The following is a 22,976-nucleotide window of genomic DNA, read 5'->3' as shown; positions in this document are numbered from 1 at the left end:
GGGTTTACCAGGAAAAAGCTCTAATCAAATGAACTAATAAGATAAGTCTAACATAAGCTGCAGAGGGATAGACTTCAGCTCCATATAAAGAAAAGTTTGCTAACAATTACAGTAGACCAAAGTGGAAAGGGCAACCTTAGAAAGCTAATGATATTTCTTTTGGGGAGAGAAGATTTGTGATTTCATTTGCATGGGCTTTCTCCATGTAGAAATTCTCTCCAACAATGAAGATGGAACTTTGCTGTCTTAGTTGACTGGGACACTGAGAGGTAAATTTACTTGCTATGATCATACAGTTGTAGATGCTGAACTTGACCTTAAATCCTTCTGACTCCACTGTCAGTTCTCTTTCCACTACACCACACTTCTCTTGATAAAAAAAAAAGATAAGCATTGTCACTTATATAGCATTTTAAATTTGGAAAGCATTTTATGTGAATAATTTCATTTAATCCTCATCACAGTCCTGTGAAGCAGGAGCTATTATTATCCTGTCTTTCTTTACAGGTGACAAAAACTCAGACTTAAGAGAGCTTAAGAAGAGCCCAGAGACATATAACTAGAAAGGGTTTCAGGAAGGTTTCAAAAACTGTCTTTTTTACTCTAGTCAAGCACTTTACCCACTAAAGGGGGGGGGGTCCTATCAGTACCAGATCTCAAACTGTACAACAAAATAGTAGTAAGCATTAAAATGTTTAGCTATTAGTTTTTTTAAGTGCTTAATCAGGGGAAACTACAAAATAAACAGAAACAAACACTATTAGTTGCATCATATTAGACAAACCTAAAGACCCCAGTTAGTGGGGGGGGGGGGAAGATTCACTATTTGACAAAAATTGCCAGGAATACTGGTCAGCAGCACAGCAAAATAGGTTTAAATGTCACACCATATACCACAATAATTTCCAAATAGCTATATGACCTAGATATAAAATGGTCTCATCTTAAACAAATGAGAGAAACAAAAAATAAATTTTACTGTTCAAATTTATGGCTAGAATAGGAATTTGTGAGTAAAGAGGGGGTAGAGAAGATCACAGAAGAATAAAATGGATAATATTTTTAAAAGTTTTTAAACAAAACACAGTTAAAATTAGAAGGAAAACAGATAATTGGGTTTAAAAATCTTTGCAGCAAAATTCTTAGATAAATGCTTCATGTCCTAGATAAATAAAGAGCTGATTCAAATTCATAAGAGCAAGAGCCACTTCCCAATAGATAAATGGTCAAAGTACATGAGCAGGCAGTATTCGAGGAAAAAAAATGAAACATATGACAATGCTCCAAATCACTAATAATTAGGGTAAAGCAAATTAAAGGAAAACTGAGTTTTTACCTCCCACTCATCAGACTGGCAGATGAGCAAAACAATTGTTGTAGGATCTGTGGGAAACATGTATATTATTATACTATTGTTGAAGCTGTGAAGTGGTCCAGTAAATTCAGAAAGCCATTTGAAACTATTGTTAAAAAAGTCACTAAACTGTATGTCACCTTTGATCCAGTAGGACCACCATGACTACTGCCAAGCTCTCCTACTTTTCTAACATCACTTTTAACATCACCCTCCTAGTCACCAAAGCTCACAATCTTGATGCCTCATTTTCTCTATCAAGTGCCAAGCACTATGGATTCTACTCTCATAACATTTCTCCGCATTCCTGCTTCCCCTTATACTGATACCACCTACACTAGGTCTTCTTTAACCTATTCCCCAACTAATGCACCTTCTGGTGCATAACCCTGTCTCAGGTTTCTCCTAATTCTTGTCCATTTTCTACTTAGTTGTCAAACTGACCTTCCTAAAAATGTAAGTCAGACTATGTACCAGCCCCATTCAATAAGCTCCAATTATTTCCAACATTAAATTTCAAAATTTTGACTTTTAAGGCTCTACATAGCCTAGTTTCTTCCTATGTTTCCAGACTTCTTACCTCTTTCTCTCCTCCAGGTAATCTGTACTCTAGTGATATTGGCCTCTTTGCTGTTCCTCCCACCAAATCTTAAATCTCTTGTCTGTCACTGACTGTGTCTTCCATGCCTGGAATCTCTCTTCAACTCTACCTCCTGATTTCCCTGAATTCCACAAGGCTCAGTTAATGTCTCAAATTCTACAGGAAACCTTTGCAATGCTTCTTTAATTCTGTGGCCTTCTCTTTAAGATTCTACATTTAAACTTCTATACCTTAGAACATATTTTTTTTTGCATGTTGTCTTTCCTATGAGACTGTGAGATTCTTAATAGCAGAGAGTGTTTTTGACTTTCTTTGTATTCTCAGTCCTTAGCAAAATACCTGGTGTTTAACACTAAAGTGTTTAACAAATACTTCTTGACCTGACTTGATTAAGTCTATACTCCAAAGAGATCAAAGAATGAGGTAAAACATCTACAGCTAGCTCTCTTTGTAAAAGCAAAGAGTTAGAAACCAAGGGGGTTCTTATCTACTGGGAAATTGCTAAACAAATTATGGTATGTGAATATAATGAAAAATTGCTATGCTGTAAGGAATGATGAAGTAAATGGTTTCAAAGAAATCTGGCAAGACCTTTTTGAACTCATACGGTGAAGTAAGCAAAGCCAAGAACACAATGCATATACAAAATGGCTACAACAATGTAAACAGAAAATCAAAAGTGAATACTGCAAGTTTCTTTAAAAAAGCATGATTCAAAAGAAGATATATGAAAAGTCAGCGCTCAGAAGAAAACAGGAATAGTTTAGCAAAAAATCAGAGTGAAAAAAATGTTATTAAGGCATTTTTTTAATGGAGAGAAAAAGAAAGGAAGACCAGGAAGAAGACCAAACAAGAAAGATTACAGCTTGGTCTTATTATATCCAAAAAGAGAAAGAATATTGAACACAAGAGATCAAGAGATTTAGATCCTATCTTTTTTTTCTGTTCTATTATGTATACTATGCAATGTCCATTCTATTTGGTATTTGATAAGCTCAGAATACAATGAGGGAATTGAATCTGATGATCTTTTAAGATCTTTCAAGTTCTAAATCTTATGATGCTAAATAGAATTTGTAATGATATTTCTATGGGAAATTACTTTCTAAACTCTAAACAAATGACTTACAAATGAAATTTTAGGAAAACAACTTGGTGTAAGTTTTTTTTTTAATTTTTATCTTTTTAGTTTTTGCAAGGCAATGGGATTAAGTGGCTTGCCCAAGGCCACACAGCTAGGTAATTATTAAGTGTCTGAGGCCAGTTTTGAACTCAAATACTCCTGACTCCAGAGTTGGTGCTCTATCCACTGTACCACCTAGATGCCCCAACTTGTTTGTATATTAAGGACTATCCATATTTCTGGAATGTGTTGGCAGCCTTCTGCCTTCAAATCTAGTATTGCTTCATATTTGCCCATGGAGCAGTATAAACTAAGGTAAGAGATCAGATGAAGGCAAACAGGTCTTTGTGTTTTGAGTGAAGAAGCAACTTTCTAAGAATAATTAAGCAAGATTTCTTTACATCTTGTCCTGATAACTAAATAACTAAAATAACCAGATGAATGTAAACCTGGCTGAACAGGGAAAAATATAGAAGGTCTACAGAGTCGTTCTGCTGACCTCATTGCTATATGCCTGTGACACCTGGACAGTCTACCAGCGCCATGTCAGGAAACTGAAACAGTTCCATTTAAATTCTCTTAGGATGATTCTGAAGATCACTTGGCAGAAGATCCCAGACACTGAAGTTCTTTCTTGAGCTAAATTACCTAGCATTCCAACATTACTACAGAGTGCATCTACAATGGGCTGGCCATATTGTTAGAAAGCCAGACAGATGCTTGCTAGAAAGACTATTTTATGAAGAATTCACACAGAACAAGTGCTCACAAGGGGGTCAGAAGAAAAAATACTGAGACACCCTGAAGGTCTCATTGAAGAACTTTAGACTTGATTGTGCAGCATGAGAGCCACTGGCACAAGACTGCCCAGCATGGCGTTCCCTCTTCAATTAGGGAGCTGCGCTCTATGAGGAAGGCAGAATTGAAGCAGCTCAAAGGAAACGTGACATTTGTAAGTTTAGAGTATCTGCCTCAGGTGTTCACATGTACTATTTGTGCCCAAACTCGTATTGGTCTGATCAGCCACAGTTGGATACACTGTAATTTGTCTCAAACATAGTGATGTCATTTTGGTCTTCTTCAATAACCAACTCCCTTGTTTTAAAAATATATATAATTTCTGGTAATACATGCTATCAAAACAAAACTATCCAATGTCTAGCTCCCTATCTTCTAAATGTGAAATTTGAAAACTAAGACCAACCAAGATTAACATCCCTGAAAGCATTTGTTCTTAGTATAGGAATCATGATGCATCAGAGCAATAAGAATTCACATTTTTTAGTGCTTTAGAGTTTTTTAAATGGCTTTCTGACAAAATCCTGATGAAGTACATATGTTGAAAAAATCAGAGGCATCTTGGTAGCAAAGGAGAGTGCTGGACCTGGTCAGGAAGACAGAGTTCAAATATTGCTGCCTTACTCTGAACAAATCACTTAACCTCTGACTCCCTCAGTTTCCTCAATATGATTTTCTTAGGTGTGTGAGGATAAAAATATATGATATATGTAAACAGCTTTGCAAGTCTTAAAGTTCTGTATAAATCTTATCTATAATAATAATAATAATAACAATAATTATATAATCGTTGTCAATATCTCCTGAGTAAAATGAGGGATTAAGAAACTAAAAAGAGACAATTTTAGCAGTAAAATGAGGTAATCAAATTCTTTCAGAACTAGATTGATGAGCCTAAAACTAACTGAGAGACTGTGAACCCTTCAAGTTCTAGCTCTAGGTTTCCATGATACTAGGGTTTTTATTCTGAATTTTAAGGCTTGGGGTCCTTCCCTATACTATCTCATTCTTCCTATCAAGAAAGAGAGGCAACACAGTTTTGCAGCATATGTCAGAAATCCTGAAAGCCTGAATGTCTAAATATGCTACCTACCCCATGTTATCTCTGGTTTATGATTTTATTTTTATTATGATAATGTATAAGTGACACAATTCTAGATTACAACCAAACTCTCTAAACAGACTGATCCTCCGTTCTTCGGGGAACACTCTAAAGTTCTGAATCCAAGTCTTATTTCCCAAACGATGCCCCTCTAACACCATTATAACAATCCCTACAGTGGCAGGAAAAGTTGATGTTCAGTGTTAAAAATTTAAATCCTTATTAGTATCATGTTTTTATATAGAACTTGATATGTTTGCTTATTTATTTTTAATTAAAGATTTTATTTATTTTGAGTTTTACAGATTTCCCCCTGATCTTACCTCCCTCCATCCACCTCTCCACAGAAAGCAATTTGTCAGACTTTACATTGTTTTTATATTGTACATTGATCCAAATTGAGTGTGATGACAGAGAAATCACATCATTAAGGAAGAAACATAAAGTTTAAGAGATAACAAGATCAGACAATAAGATATCAGTTTTTTCCCTAAATTAAAGGGAATAATCCTTTAACTTTGTTCAAACTCCACTGTTCTTTATCTGGATACAGATGGTATTCTCCTAGTATCATGTTTTAACTAAATGAGTTGGACTACATTTTAGACCATTTTGCATCTTTAAAATGAAGTGGTAATGGATTCTGAGGTCTCTTACAACGCTAGAGCTATTGTCCTCTTGTCCATCTCTTGTCTCAAGTTGAAGATAAGGTCTATGAACCATGCAGGTCTCTGGAGAGACCTATCCCTTTGTGTCTAATACCTATTCTTTGAAAGAGATATTCTGTGGTCCAATCTTCCCCAGAGTGTCTTGCAAATCAAGGCCTTGTGCAACCATGTCCAGTTATATATATACTTTTTACTTATGACCCTATTCTCCCCAATAGCAATTATAGCTTGTAGTAAATTGCAGTTAAGGTAAATGAATGCTTTTTTTAATGAAGTTCTTGAGTCAAGGGAACCCTTTTCTACGAATAGCAACCATCCTTTAAAATTAAATGTATAATTATTAGTATAAGCAAATAAAATAGCCCAAAGGCTCTTCTTGTCTTTTCAGACATTGAAGATGTCCTTAACAGTGCTGAATTTCACATACAATGAGGGAATCTGCTAATTAATTCCAGGCTGACTGAGCATTTGGCCATAAGCTAGTTTACACAACAGAAGTCACTAAAGAATGAAAGATGGCACCATGTGTTCATCACCCATCCAAATCATCAAAGGACACATTATTGAAACTAGTAGTGTGAAAGACTTTCAAACAATTATATTCACAACACAAGTCTAACTAATTTGGACTTAAAAGACATCATTCCTGAGAGAAGAATGAGAAAAGGTAGTGAGCAAGATGAGGGAGAAGGGAGAAAAAAGGGCAATTTTGCATACTCAGATTTGTGCTGCTAAGTATGAGCAACTTTTAAAAACTGTCCAAAGGTTAGAATGCCAATTCCACTCTGGTATCTTACCAGTATAAGTGTGCTACCTTGTTTTATAATACTATTTAATTTTATTTAAAAAAACCTTGTGTATACAATTGTATAACAATTTCAAATTAAACATCACAGAAGGGTAAAGTCTTATATTTTTGGTTCAAAAAATTATCCACATAAGTACAAGATAGTAAAGATCTGTCAATAAAAGTGTGTGTGTGTATATATATATATATATATATATATATATATATATATATATATATATATATATAAAAGATACCTTGGAATTTTAATATATGAACTAAAAAAGTTAATGCTTAAATAATGAATGTAATCTAAGACTACATAGGCTACATTAGTAAAAACAGTTTGCAAATTAAGGAAAGTAATAATAATTCCATTAGTCATGTCACATTATAAGGCATGGGATTCAGTTCTAAGCACCATATTTTAAAAGGCATGTTACATAGTGTAATATGGCTAGGAAAGAACTCATGATTGTAAAATAGCTAAAAAAATTTTTAATACAATAAATTATTGAAGAAACTGTGGGTGTTTAAGTTGGAGAGGAACACTCAGTGAACATATGGTTGTATTCAAATATCTAAAGGATTGTAGAAGAGAAATTAGACTGATTCTATTTCTTTCAGAAGTAAGGATCGAAAATTTCATGAAAGTAGTTCAGGGCTCAATGTAAGGGAAATCTTTCTGTAAAATCTGTAGTTGTTTAGTTGTTTTTCTTTCTTTTTTTTTTAGTTTTTTTTTTTTTTGCAAGGCAAACGGGGTTAAGTGGCTTGCCCCAGGCCACACAGCTAGGTAATTATTAAGTGTGTGAGACTGGATTTGAACCCAGGTACTCCTGACTCCAGGGCCGGTGCTTTATCCGCTACGCCACCTAGCCGCCCCCTGTTTAGCTGTTTTTCAATCATGTCCAACTCTTTGTGATTCCTTTTGGGATTTTCTTGGCAAAGATACTGTAGTGGTTTGCCATTTTCTTCCCCAGCTCATTTTACAAATGAGGAAACTGAGGCAAACAGAGTTAAGTGATTTGCCAGGGTTACATAGCTATTAAGTGTCTTGAGGTCACAGGGCTTCCTGACTGCTTTACAACATGTCTAATATGCAAATATGTTTTGCATTATTGCACATGCAGAATTTATATAAAATTTCCTGCTTTTTCAAGAAGTGGGAAAGGAAAAGAGGGAGGGAGAATATTTGAAACTCAAAATTTTATAAAAGAATTGTTTTAGGGGCAGTTTAGTGGTACAGTGGATAGAGCTCTAGACACTTATCTTGGGCAAGTCTCTTTAACCCCATTACCTTGTAAAAAAAACGAATATAAGAACTGTTTTACATGTAACTGGAAAATAATGAAATATTTTTAAAAATAAAGTTATGCTTCTGGGAAGTACATCCACAAAAGTCAACAATCCTAAATACGTTTTTCAGAAATGTTGCCAGGCATGGCACCCAGAGAGGCTTAACTGGGAACCGAGTGAAGCATGTCTGCCCCGTTTGAGGAACGGAGTGGGGTGGTGCCTTGTGGGACACCCTGGGGCCAGTGGTACCAGACACTGGAGATGGTGTTCATCGAGGTCCAGGTGCCACCAGGCACTCGTGCTCAGGAGATCCAGTGTGGTCTGCAGAGTCGGCATGTGGAACTAGCGGTGCGGGGCCGGGAGACCCTCAAGGGCAAACTCTTTGATTCTACAATAGCTGATGAGGGAACATGGACATTAGAGAACAGAAAAATGGTTCGTATAGTCCTTACCAAGACAAAGAGAGATGCAGCAAATTGTTGGACTTCCCTTTTAGAAACTGAATATGCAGCTGATCCTTGGGTACAGGACCAAATGCAAAGAAAACTTACCCTGGAGAGATTCCAAAAAGAAAACCCTGGTTTTGATTTCAGTGGAGCAGAAATCTCAGGAAACTACAGTAAAGGTGGACCAGATTTCTCTAGTCTTGAAAAATAAAAACTAACATTTTTAACCTATATTCCATGGACCCTAGAAGATGTTGCCAATGTAAAAAGATTGGATTATGTGATTGAAGAAAATTTCATTTGCCTATACAACTGAATGAGAATTGTAAAAAACATTTAAGTATGACTTCAAAAAATAATTCAAAGCATAGTTTACATAGAAAACATTTCTGAATTTCATTGGAAACTTTTATGGAGAAATGGGTCTTTTTTTTGGACTTACTTTGCTGAGCAGGACATTTTAACAGGTCTTAAAACTCTAATAATTTGTTAAGCAGTGGGCCATAATCAGGTGAAACTCAAGTGTGCCTTCAGGGAAACTAGGTTTGTGTGTGTGTGGGACTATAATCCAGAATAACTGTCAATAAAGCCTTCCAGTTCCAAAAATGGGATAGTTGTTTCCCACCAATTTTAGAGTACCAAAGGGAAATGATTCACCATAGTTTTAAACAGTCTATTACTGGGAAAATTAAGTTTGACCATTCTTAAATTGGCATAACATTCTTCTGAAACCTAGTTCTGTTTCACTTTCAGATAAATTAAATGCCTTTAATAATCTAAATCTGTATTTTTTTTAATGAACATGAGGGAAGAGGGGTGAAACTAGCAATAATGTAGTTTAAAAATACAATGTAACAAGTTATCTTTTTTATGAACCTAAATGTAACCCAGCAAATTTTAGCTACCATTATAGCTATCTCTGGGGATAGTCAAAATAGCAATCTATGACAAGATCTATCATTATGGTATAGAAGATACCCGGTGTAAGCAAAGAACAGTGTAATTTTTGTTGTTTCTACCAATATCCCTATTTTATGAAAATAAGATTGCTATTAATTTTAACCCTTTGTATAAAACTGTAGTGCCAAGTATTTGGATGTAACTGATTATTTGGGAATTAAGTTTTAAAGATCAATAAGTGTTTCTCATCTTTTCATGCCTTCAGTCTCTAGATTTCCAAATGGATAGAAGTACTGAGGCCTAATATTATTTTTATTACCCACTAGAGTGACTAAATGTAAATGAGCTACATTTTTTTCCTTGGCAATGAATACAATAGAGGTGGGCCAATATGTAAAGCCAATTACAGATGGATCTGCTTTATCTTTTAAAAGCAGGGTTCTAAACCTAGGGGGGTGTCATAATTTTTTAAAAATATATCCATTTTGATAAAAAAAATAAAAAAAGAAATGTTGCCAGGCCCAAAAAGTCAGACAGTTAAAAACTATTCAACAAGAAGAATTACAAAAGATACTATGAAGAAAAACCAGCCCCCCCAGAAAAATAAAGCTAAAAAAAAGAGTGTGCTTTGATCCACTCACTCTCCCCCTAATATGCATGCATACACATGAACTTCTGCACACCTTTGTCTTACTACCTTTAAATAGCTTCTCACAACCTCAGCTAACCATTTAGATGGTTCTATTGGGAAAAAAACTAATAAATCAATAGTATGGATATTTACATTTGTTTGGAGTTACAAGAACCACTTGTTTTCCCTCCACAGTAACAAAGTTGAGTATAACCCTGAATGAAAAAAAAAATGGAAATTTGACAAACTGAGAGACTTTCAGGTATTTGTAGCAAAAAGACCAGAACTCAATGGAAAATTTAATATAAAAGATCAAGAAGAAATATAAGAAAAACATTAAGATCAATGAAAAGACACTCATTAACGTCAAACTGTTTACTTTTAATATTTATATATATATAATATATATTTTATATACATATCTATGAAGTCTTTAGGGCAAGTAAAAAGTTAGGAGTGATGTTTAAAACATATATGTTTTATATATATAATAAATTAAATATTATCAATATTCTTAAAACTTTCATCATGGCAGTTTGAAAGAAAGACTGGCTTAGACCTTTCTTCCTCAGATATACTTCTATCTAGATCTGCATTTTGACCCAAGACCTCTGACTTAGAACCATTATTCTTTCCACTATACCACAAAATAACGCCAAGAAAAAGTGAATTCTAACAACAAAGATCTACTAAAGTACAGCCAACTTTTATAATTCCAAATTAAGAGTATGAATATGATTTTATTGATTTTCCTTTTATGTCTTGATTAAAATACTCGAAGAATTTTACCAGTAAGAAACTTTGCTACAAGTCTCTTACCGGTTTCAAGTCTACCCTGGTGCCTACTTCCTGTACAACTTTTGACCACTGGGTTTCAGTTTCCTGATCTAAAATAAGAATGTACTAAATGGGCTCTGAAACTTTTTTAAACTCTAGAACAATGATCCTCTCTGATTTTACCTTGTATATACTTATCTTGTATATTTACCTTGTATATACTTCCCCCAAAAGAATGGAAGCTTCTTGAAGGGAGTTATTAAGCACAGCAAGGCCCCAGAGGAAGATCTTAAATAAATACTTAGGGCAAGTAAAAAAAGTGAGGAGCAATATTTAAAATACTTGATGCTTTTAAGCAATTAAGAAGCATCTGTTTAAAAGATAATTGATAGGCTCATTAAAATGAGTTCATATATCTTAATTAAATTGGACCTCCTAAGGACACTTACCATGGAATGTTGTTAGTTTAATTTGAGTAATTGTACCTACTTGAAAGTAATATATCTGGTATTTAAAATTATTCTATCATTCAGACTTTTTCAGTATTTTGAGGCTTTTTTTTTAAATAATTATTACAAATTAATGAAGATTTTCTTCATGGATAGACATTATCAAATAAATTGGTTTTTAAAATAGTGAAACTGGGGTGGCTAGGTGGCGTAGTGGATAAAGCACCAGCCTTGGAGTTAGGAGTACCTGGGTTCAAATCCAATCTCAGACACCTAGCTATGTGGCCTTGGGCAAGCTACTTAACCCCATTTGCCTTGCAAAAACCTAAAAAAAAAATAGTGAAACTACAAGCAAACATTGCTAAAGCAAGCCCATTTGCTAAGACTAGGCTTTTTTTTTAAAAAAGGAGAATTTAATCAGGCTTAGAATCAAAACAAAAATTTTTCTGATGCTAAATTTGAAAAAAAGAATTGGTTGAGGTGAATCATAAGAATTAAAAAGGAGGGAAAGACATGTGTGATCTAGAATGACAGAAACCACTCATACCATTGAGATCTCAGATTCACTTAAGTATCAATGTGGATATGAGTTTAACTAGCTCAATTTCATTCCAAATATGAGAAGCATTAAAAGTTTAGTAGCAGAACGAGATGGTAAGAATACAATGACTGGGTAACAGTTCTAATTTTATATAATATAAATGTCTCAAGAAAGGATGCCATAAATATGAATTAAAATTAGAGAAGATCTTAACCTGATTCAAGTTATGGAGGTAAAATTAACGTTTTGTCCTTCATTCTCAAAGAAGACCATGACATCAGGGAGGTGATGTCATGGCAAGCACATGAATGGGATTTGAGTGAGGGAGTGCTGTGCTAAGTCACCAGTCTCACTTTCTCCTCCAGAGCCATCTAAGATCCAGTGACCAGATATGAATCAGGATGACTGGATATGTATGGCCTTAGATGTGAGGCAATCAGGGTTAAGTGACTTATCTGAGGCTAGATTCAAATTCCTGTCCTCGCCATGCAGCCCCTAGGTGAAATTAAATAATACAAGGAAATTTAATAATACAGAAATGTGATACAGGAACAATAAGATGAGATTCAGCTTCAATAATTCAAATCAGAGAGCACAGAAATGAAATCAAATATTCCCAAAGCTTCTAATAATATTGTATAGTTTTTTCACAGAGTCACTGAAACAGAATATTAGCCTAGAATGGATCTACTGGAGTAATCTCATTCAATCCTTTTTTTCCCCCTGAGAGAATTGAGTCCTGAAAAGATATTCAAAGTGACTTTGCCAAGGTCTCACAGTTTAGTTAGTGGCACAGGTAAGGCTCCATCTTAGGTGTGCAGATTTTTAGTTCAATGCTCACTGGTTCTGGAGTCAGGATAATCTAAATACAAATCCCAGAGATGTCACTAACTGTGTAACTGAGAAAACCACTTAAGCAACTATCTGCCCCAGTTTTCCCATCTATAAAATAGTAATGATAATAGCAACTATTTCTCAGGATTGTTGTGATGATAAAATGAGTTATTATTTATAAAGCACTCTGTAGATTTTAAAACACTACATATGCTATTATTATTCATTATTATTATTTCATAATTCATAAAATGAGCAAGTAGTGGCATATTCTCTAAGGTCTCTTCCAACTTGAAGACTAAGTTACTGTTATAATTCCTATGGGGAAGGGGCTAGAGAGTCTATTTCTAGAAAGGGAAGATAATGCACAATGGAAGTATCCTGCTTCTCAGCTTTGAGAATATGCAGACCGTCTGCAACTGGTTCTGGTCTGCTAACCACATGATGAGGAATAAGACTGCTGACTAGTTGCAAAGGCAGAACTGGGGTTCATTCCAAAGGCTGTAGTCAGTCAGATCCTGGCTCTTGCATTGGTCTTATTCCTGCCTACCTGCTGTTTGGGTGAAAGACACATGGACATAAGGAGAGAGGCCTCGGGCCCTCCCCATCTGAGACCAACATTTGGTCTATGAATATGGGCTTCTCTTCTTGATTTCTTTGTGTTTGTTCTTCCCTATTTACTTGAAAGAAACAGGAAATAGCTGTGATCTTGTGAGCTCTGACAGGAAAGGCAAAGTCACCAGAGCCAGAGGACCAAGGCTCCATGCTGGGATCTGCTAGCAGCCAGATGGTGAGAAGTGAAGCCCCAAGGAAACTGCTTGGCCTTTCCCAGCAGTTGCAGAGATGCAAACCCATCTACCCATTAGCCATACCAGATTTGGAAGTGAACCTGGTAGAGTGAATACCATGTAGAAACTGCCTAAAGTAATCCCAAGGACTGAGATGGCAAACTGGAGAGTCGTGTCTCAGGTACTATGGGAAAACATTTGTGGTTTGCTATAGCTTCATTAAGTAAGCATCCCTTTGTAAAAGTTAATTGATATTAATTAGCAAAATGGTCCTGTATTGTAACAGCATAGTTAACAGTAGTAAGGAAATAAAATGGGAAAGAGGTTCAAGACAAAATAAGAGGTGGCATTATTGGATGCATAATTTTTATTACATGAAATTAAAAAAAAGAGATTTTTGCATAAATAAATATAATGCAGCTAAGGAAAACAGAAAACTGGGTAAGGGGGGTAATTTTACTCCACATTTCTCTAATAAAGGTCTCTTATCTCAAATATATAGTAAAATTAGTCAAAACTATAAGAAAACAAGTCATTGTTCAATTAATAAATGGTCCAATGATACAATCAGGCAGTTTCCAGAAGAAACCAAAGATATCTAGAGTCATATGAGAAAATGCTCTAAAGTATTAATGATTAGAAAAATTCAAGTTTAAAAAATTCTGAGGTACTACCTCAGTGACTAATATAATAGTGATTAATATGATAGAAAAATGAAATAACAGATGTTGCGAGGGGATGTGGAAAAATTGGGGCATTAATGCAGTGTTGGTAGAGTTGTAAATTGATCTAACTATTCAGAACTATGTCTAAAGGGTTATAAAACTGGGAATATCCTTTAACCCAGTAATACCATTTCAATGTCTATATGCCAAAGAGGCTCCCCAAAGGAAAAAAAGACCTGTATGCACAAAAATATTTATCGCAATTCTTTTTATGATGGCAAAGAACTTGAAATTGAAGGGATGTCCCTCAATTGGGGAATGGTTGAATAAACTGTGATATGATTGCGATGGCATAGTATCATACTTTAAGAAATGACAAGCAGGATGCTTTCAAAAAAACTGAAAGTGAATTGATACAAAGTGAAATGAGCAGAACTAGGAAAACATTGTTTACACACTAACAGCAGTATTGAATGATGATCAACTATGAATGACAACTATTATTAGCAAAACAAAGATCCAAGATAATTCTATAACACTAATCTAATCACTTTTCTTCACAAAATTCTTCAAATTTGAGGGAAAAATCTATTATACTTAACCTATGTAGTCTCTTCTCCAAGCTAAACATTCCTATTCATTTTCATCATTCCTCATACAACATAATTTTGAGTTTCTTTGCCATTTTGGATATCCTTTTCTTGACCTACTCCCAAGTAGTCAATGTTCCTCTTAAAAATGCAGGAGAGGGAGGCTACTGCCTATTTCTAAAAACTATAGTGATGTTAGTTCTGCATAATATTTTATTAGCTTCTTCTGATAGCCACTTCACACTATTAATTTATATTGAATAAGGCAAATGAGACTCATTTTAGACAGGCTGAATTTGAACTAAGCACGGTTAAGTTAAATGAATTTTTATTATAGGCAGTTGGAAATACAAAATTCAAACCAATGTCTGAGTTGGATATATATATATATATATATATATACATATATATATATATATATAATATGTATATCTAGATCTATATTTATATAGAATATATATGTGTGTGTGTGTGTGTGTGTGTGTGTGTGTGTGTGTGTGTGTGTGTGTGTGTGTGTGTCATTTACAGACATAACTGTTTAAATCTGAATGTAGATAAGTTCCTTCAAGGAAAAGAACAGAAAGCTGAGGATACAACTTTGGGGAATGCCCATTATTGGAGAGTAGGAAAAACAAGTAAAGGAAATATAGAAAGACTTATTAAGAGATATGGAAAGAGGAAAAGTCATTTAACAGAAGTCAAAAGAGAAAAGGTAATGATCAAGAAGATCCAAGTCACAGAGAGGTTAGGAATATGGGATCTAAAAAATTTGTTTCTGATATTTCAGGGAAGAGGTCACTAGTAACCTTCAGGCAGATTTAGCAGAGACATGGAGGCAGAAGACTTATTTTACGGAGTTTTAAGTGATTATTGTTTTATTGCTGCTTATTAAATGAACTTGATGTGAATAATTAAATGTGGAAAGATGAACTTGACAAATAACATTGTAACAAAACAAGAAAAGTTTGAAAATTCATCAGAATCACTGAATAAAAAGAGACTACCACTGAGAGTCTATGTCTAATTCTAAGCACACTAATGATATTAAGGTAATACAAATAATATGTGAATGAAAAATCATTTAAGTGTTTTAAAAGCTGAGGATATAAAAACAAAGATGGTCCTTGTCTTCAAAGTGCTTTTAATTTTAAGAAGATATAACATACATGAGCATATATATATATATATATATATATATACACACACACACACACATATATATATATATATATATATATATATATATATATATATTCTTGCATAGATGTATCTCAGGAATGGAGAAGATAAGCAAAAGGAAAAAAACCATTAAGGGCTTTGCAAATAAGCCTGTAGATTTATATGTAATTCTATTTATACAGATATACACCTGTCTAGAAACAAAGTTACACATGTTTGTGTATTTATATATACATTACATATATATATATATAATTATTATTATTATTATTTTTCCCCCAAGGAAAAATAGGTTGATTTGGAAAGTTACAGAAATGGGGAGTGGAGCCAAGGAGGAAAGACTGACCAACTCTTTTCTGGTAGTAATGAACTGATTTTTATCATGATTCTAGCAATGGAAAAGCAGGAAAGGCAGTGTGTGTTCATGGCTATGAGGCCAATGAAGTAATGATAAAATGGCATTGGTGTAAAATGAGACATGGTGAGAGCTGGTATGATATAAAGGCAATTGAAGCACTCTCCAAGCAAGACCTGGGAGACACGATGGTGGGCATTCTGGAGTGAAAGTGTTAAGACCTCCAGCATATGTCAGCTAGTGAAAAATTATTCCTAGATAAAGAACTAGTCTCAGAATAGAAGTAACCTGGGTTCAAGTAACTTATATGTTTAAATCCTATCTCTGATCCATATTAGTTCTGTGATTCTAGTTAAGTCTCATTTTGCCTCAGGAAACTCTAAAACTGTAAGAAAGCAGCTGTCAATATATATTTATCTAGAAACTCCCTACATTAATGAAATCACATGTCTTGGCAAAAATACACATAAACACACAAAAAAGACAAACACACACATGAAAAATAATTTTCTGGAGTAATAAAAATATAACTTTTTTAGTTAATGATAAACAGATTTCCTCAAATGATCTTCTTTTTAAGTGATTTCATGTGTTTTGTATTTGACATATGCTCAAATGGTGACACTCAGAAACTTGATGATGCTCATCTTGGTAAGTGAAATATAAGTTCCTTGAAGGCATGGCCTTTTACACTTTTGTCCCCTAGTATGTAGTATAGTGACTGGCATAATTTAATAAATAAGAATTTAATTAGTAAGGTCAACAGAAAAATCATTCTGACAGACTTGCCACTCAAAATTTTATGATATTCCTATTAATCAAGTTATGAAATAGTCAACCAACCAATGAGCAAATGGCTTCTGAATAAGAACAAAGTAGATACTTTTTTTTTAGGTTTTTGCAAGGCAAATGGGGTTAAAGTGGCTTACCCAAAGCCACACAGCTAGGTAATTATTAAGTGTCTGAGGCTGGATTTGAACTCAGATACTCCTGACTCCAGGACCGGGTGCTCTATCCACTGTGCCACCTAGACCCCAAAAGTAGATACTTTTCAAAGATGAATTAATACATTTAGAAGAAAAGAGTAGTTCAAACAAAATGGTAACCTTAGAGTTACTTCATCCTGGAGAGGAGTTCATACACCTCTCCTTTGTCCATATAGGAATGGGAGTGGAATCTTAGGGGAAAAGATAGACCCATTCTTTCTTCTAGCAATGAATTTATTTTACTGTAATTCCAGCAATGGAAGCATAGATGTATCTCAGGAATGGAGAAGATAAACAAAAGGAAAAAAACCATTAAGGGCTTTGCAAATAAGCCTGTAGATTTATACAGGCTTATACAGATATACACCTGTCTAGATACAAACTAATAATGGGTCTGCAAAGAAACCATTTAAGCATGTGAATCATTGCATGTGAAGAAGCTTTAATATTATAGTCTGAGGAACACTAGGCCATATAATACTTCCATCTCAAGTGTCAAATCTAAGAAAGGGAAAGGAATAAATATTACCAATTGCCTACAATGCTTAGCATTATGCTAAGAACTTTACAAATATCTCACTTGCCTCAATGCAACCCTGAGAGGTGTTTGCTATTATTCTAATCATTTTTTCAGTTGAGGAAACTGAGGCAGGTAAAGATTAATTGACTTATCCAGGGTCACACAGCTAGTGAATGTTTGAGAGCAGATGTAAATTCAGGTCTTCCTGTCTCCAGACCCAGTCCTTTATCCAAAGGAGAGAAGAAACAGTATATAACTTAAAGGACAATCAAACAAGGATCCGTTAGCTAATGATAAACTTCTACTTTCCAGAAGCAGAGAAGAAGAACCCAGGTACAGGATTCTTTTTTTTCACAGGGAATAATTTCCCAAGAAAGAATCAGTAGGACTAGGAAAAATGCAACAGTACTCAAACATTAAAATATATGAATAACTGATCCATGTGGTTCTAAATATAATTTGACTTTTTTTTAAAAAAGCTCCAAACCTTAAAAATAGTATAGATTTTTTAAAAATAGTTCCATACCTTGTAATTCTCAGATAGAAAATGTAAAACATAAAACCGGAGGCTACGAATTAGTCAGAGATGAATTACATAGACTGCCATTCAAAAACAGTCCAAAGCATATATCAAGATAAGTGGGTGGTTGGTTCTATTTTAACAACTAGATCTTAGCTGCAGTCTTTATTTTCTCAGAGTATCAGTCAATTTTGATCAGGTTGTTCAGCTTTTTAAAAAAATCATGATCCTATGACCCCATTCAGGGTTTTCTTGACAAAGAAACTGGAGTGGTTTGCCATTTCCTTCTCCAGTTCATTTTACAGATGACAAAACTGAGGCAAACAGGAATAAGTGACTTGTCCAGGGTCACAGACCACATTTGAACTTAGGAAAATGAATCTTTCTGATTCTAGGTCCAGAAATACATCTCCTGTGCCATTTAGCTACTCCCATACTATGGTACATTTAGTACAGAATATTCTTTTAAGTTCTACTCTTCTAAAAAAATTCATCATATATGTAAAGACCAAGAAATATATTAAATTGTTGCATATGGAATTTTCTGATTCATTGACAACTTCATGTAAGGTCAGATTCAGCTGAATTCATATTTATATCATTGTTTTTATATCCAGGAAATCCCACTTCTAAAAAATACCATTCTGGTGAAGTTTATTAAACAAATACCAAATCCCACTAAAAGTAACTAACAAAATACTAGTTCTAATATCTTTATTAAAAGAGAATATGGCTATCAAATTGATCAGTTAATCAAAGGTTTAACTCTAATGCCAATTTTGTCATTTCTCATGAATCTTCAATAAAGGGAAACTCCTTTAGGGTCCTCTAGAATTTTGAGGAGAGAAATAGCAGTTGCCATGTGGAGACCCAGGCTGACAGTGCATGCAAGTGTTAAATATAAAGAATGATCAACTGTTATTGTTAATATTGTTATTATTGTTCTGAAGCAAATTACTAACAACTGTGCTAACCTGCCTTTTGATGAGAAGGCAGAATCACTTAGGTCTTTGTTAACAGATCACATTTAATGTGTTTTAAAATGGACAATAATTGCTTATTCATAAAGGGGGTCAAATCATTCTTTCTACTCAGAAAACAAATTCAGAGGAATGGACATCACCTAACGAAACAACAATAAATATTGCAATGAACTGCACTAAGGAAGTATGCATTGTAAGTGTCTTATTTTATCTTAAATCACAATAAAATACTGCCTTATTATGAAGAGACCTAAGCCCAGAAAGATAAGGAAAGTCTGTAGAATGGCAATTCCAGTTCTCTATATAAGGAAATCATCTTCATGGGGTTTTATTCAAGGTAGATAGCAGCACCTTCTTCCTCCCAATCCTTCTTAACATGGATGAGGACTATTTAGAGATTTAGAAGCAATAACCCTGTTATCAAAGAAAATGTATTCCTTTTTTTTCTTGTTTAGAATGATTTAGCTCTGGGAAAGTTAGGTGGCACAGTGGATAGTGCACCAGCCATGGAGTCAGGAGGACTTGAGTTCAAATGCGACCTCAAACATTTAATAATTACTTAGCTGTGTAACTTTGAACAAGTCCACTTACCTCCATTGCCTTGCCAAAAAAAAGAATGATTTAGTTCCTTGTGGACAGGGGCTGTCTTTTCATACTTTCACCCCTCTAATTGTGCGCGCGCGTGTGTGTGTGTGTGTGCATGCACACACGCACACACACATATATAGGGAAAGTAACTTTATACATCTATATTATAAGTGAATATTGGCTGACTGGCTTTGATCATTCTTAAGATTTGGTTTTCTTTGGATTGGAACAGAGACATCACTAATCCCCAGGAGAAATGAATGAAATCAAGAGTAAGTAATGATTCTTTAAATTACAAAAGCTGTCTGGTAAATCTAACCCATTAAAATCAGAGTATGAATGATAAGTCTGTCTTGTGACATTGCTTGTACCTTAATAAGAGATATTAATAACAATATTAACTTTCTACTGGTATCTTGGAGCTGACAGCTGTCAGAAGCCCCACTTTCAGTTAGTGACTTTCAAGGTTTATGACAGCATCACTTGAAGGACAAATGGACTGTAACAAATTATCAAATTATGACACTAATATGCATCCCTAAAGCAAGTAGAGACAGAGCATAGCAAATGTTATTTTCATCATCACCAGTCCCCATGGTAATGTATCTCTTGGTCTTTATCCCTTATTCCAGAGGGGGCTCTTACGAAGTCATTTCCCCTCTTTGTAGGGTTGGTCACTTCTCTTACTTATAGACATGACTTAGCCACTATCAATAAGCTGTAAAATAGGCTAGCACCAAACATAGAAAAGGAAATGCCTGATATTAAATATAGATCTAGTATCCTGTCCTGCAAAGGAAAATGTGTCCTGGGGACAAGAGCCAATATAGTCAAAACAGAAAAAACAGAAAAATTCTGTTTCATACCACAGGGAAAAAAAAAAAACAAAGAAAAATAACAAAGTATGAAAACAGGAAATAGTAGATGGTCCAGTGAATTGAGGAATGGTTTGAGAATCCAGAAGGTCTACTTCTGACACATATTGTTGCATAAATCTTGGACAATCTTCTTACCCTCTCAGTGCCTCTAGTAACTTTCTAAGACCAAAGATTAGAGATGAGCTGTTGATTTGCATCAATATAAGGAGGTTCCTGTCCTGGGATTTTCTCACATCTATGAAATCACTGGTTTGGGTAGAGCTTAACCAATTGTCCCACCTCAAGGAAAGAAAAGAAACGGAAAGGAAAGATTAAAAGATATAGGAACTGGGCGGCTAGGTGGCGTAGTGGATAAAGCACTGGCCCTGGAGTCAGGAGTACCTGGGTTCAAATCCGGTCTCAGACACTTAATAATTACCTAGCTGTGTGGCCTTGGGCAAGCCACTTAACCCCGTTTGCCTTGCAAAAACCTAAAAAAAAAAAAGATATAGGAACTAGAAAAAAAATATATATATAATACTACATTCTGCTTATAAAGCTAATACTCCTACAGTCAACAGACTAATAATACTATCATATTTACATAGCACTTTAAGGATTGGAAAGTAAAGGAAAAGAGTCTAAAACTAATCAGCAAGGAAAGGAAAATAATGATGCTATGATTTGCTGTTGTTTAGTCATTTCAGCTGTGATTGACTCTTTATGACCCTAATGGTGTTGGTTTGTTTCTTTGTTTTTGACATAAAGCAGTGGTTCACCATTTCTTTCTCCAGCTCATTTTGCAAATGAGGAAACCAAGGCAAAAAAGGGAAAGTAACTTTGCCGAGGGTCCCACAGCTAGTAAGTATCTGAATCAAGATTTGAACTCAAGTCCTCCACACTCCAGTCCTGGCACTCCATCCAGAACTCTCTAAGCCTTAATGCTATGTTTTATGCCTCTTAAGTACCTGTTGCATTTAGACTTTCATCTTCCTTTGGCTTTAACTTGGAATCAGACTGTTATATCACAATCCTCTGTGGATCTGTGGATAGGACTGCATCCCACTGATTTCATTTACTCTTTATGCTGCTACTTCCTAAATTCCACAATCCCTCTCTCTGAAGCAAGAGTATCTTCCTTAGAAAAAAGCAAAAGGTTTTATCACTTCCTATAAAGCGAGAAAGAAGATGATTAACACAAGACCAACTTTTATTTAGGGCTGCCTCATGAAATAAAATATAGTTAAAAATGTAAAAATCAATTTTATTGTTCTTCAAACTAAACTTTTGAGTCTCACATGTGGTGTTTTTTTGCTTGCTCATGTTGTTTTGCTCTTTTGATCAGTTTTTATCATCTTTAAAATAATAGTGTTATATAAGATTTCTAAGGTACTTCCTAAAAAAATTACTTTATTATTCTCTCAATTATTTCCAGCTATACCATAAAACAATTATTCCATAAATTTTACTAATATTCTAAAACAGAAAATATATAAAATTTTAACTTGTATGCTATGTTGAGAATTATATTTATACCTATGTCATATAGCACATGTTAGACATGTCACTGACTTGGAGGAAAAACTGATCTTTTCCTTTCCTTATGTAGGTAAATCAATTTTAATACAAAACTAGAAAAATATTAAAATAAAAAATTAGATAATATAATTAAAACTATAACTTGGCCTATTCATAAACAATGGTTTAAATTCAATAAGGAAGGAGGGGTAGATATTAACACAGATTATAATGATTTCCTATAAAAATTAAATAAGATAATTTCTAGTCTCCTTATCTTGATCTCAAATTAAAAGATTATACTAATTTAGACTACAGATTCACTTATAAAATCTTATGGAGGAGGATGGTGGAAAATTGTTAGTTCTATCACCTCATAAAAACAAGAAGAGTGGCATAAAAAAACAAGTTGAATAAAATTTGGTAAGAGATTCAAACAAACCAACTCATTCTGAGGGTATTTAAAGTTGAAAAAGAACAATAACAGATATGACCAAAATAACCACAAAGACTTCTATTGCAAATTTTTTTTTAGCATCAAGGAATAAGCACATTTAATCTCTGAGGAAAGAATTCAAAATTCAATATATCTAAGAGCTTTTTAGGGGCAAATAAATTAAATGTTTGACCAAATATAGCAGGTGAATGATGTTATAAATATCCAAATGGCCTTTGCAGAAAAAAAATTCCCTATCCCTGTTCTACAGGATGTAGAAACAGCACCAAAGAAAACAAAGATGGGATAAGTAGCTAAACTAGATCAGATATATAGAGGAAGTAAAAGTTGGAGGTAAAACAATTTTAAGAGCATTCCAAAAAACTAGTTATCAATGTATCTGAAAGAGGGGAAGATACCAAAAAGGAGGGAGAAATTTTCAGACCTCATTTTAAAAATAAAAGGCTAATTACTTAATTTCCCATCTTTATAAAATAAGACATATGCATAAATACATACACATACATATCACATGCACCCACCCACATTAAAAAATAGCATATATATTGAAGACATTCTTGATAAGGGTCCTTCCCATTCCCAAGGGAATAAGCAGTCTTTCACAAACCAAATTCTTTAAGAGACTACATCTTTAGATTCACACAGATAATTATACAATATATG

General features: G+C 34.3%; 1 protein-coding gene and 1 pseudogene across 4 annotated transcripts in view; one reads left to right on the top strand and one right to left on the bottom strand.

Moving 5' to 3' along the window:
* The window catches only part of ZNF704 (zinc finger protein 704), a 321,346-nt gene that overhangs the window by 179,366 nt on the left and 119,004 nt on the right, over positions 1-22,976 (bottom strand). The gene's annotated exons all lie outside the window — the stretch shown is intronic.
* Positions 7,881-8,522, top strand: LOC141500044 (nudC domain-containing protein 2 pseudogene; annotated as a pseudogene).

This window comes from Macrotis lagotis, chromosome X, assembly GCF_037893015.1.
Source record: "Macrotis lagotis isolate mMagLag1 chromosome X, bilby.v1.9.chrom.fasta, whole genome shotgun sequence".
In the NCBI taxonomy this organism is placed as follows: Eukaryota; Metazoa; Chordata; class Mammalia; order Peramelemorphia; family Peramelidae; genus Macrotis; species Macrotis lagotis.
Note: the sequence above shows the minus strand (reverse complement) of the source record. Positions and strands in the feature narration are given on the sequence as shown.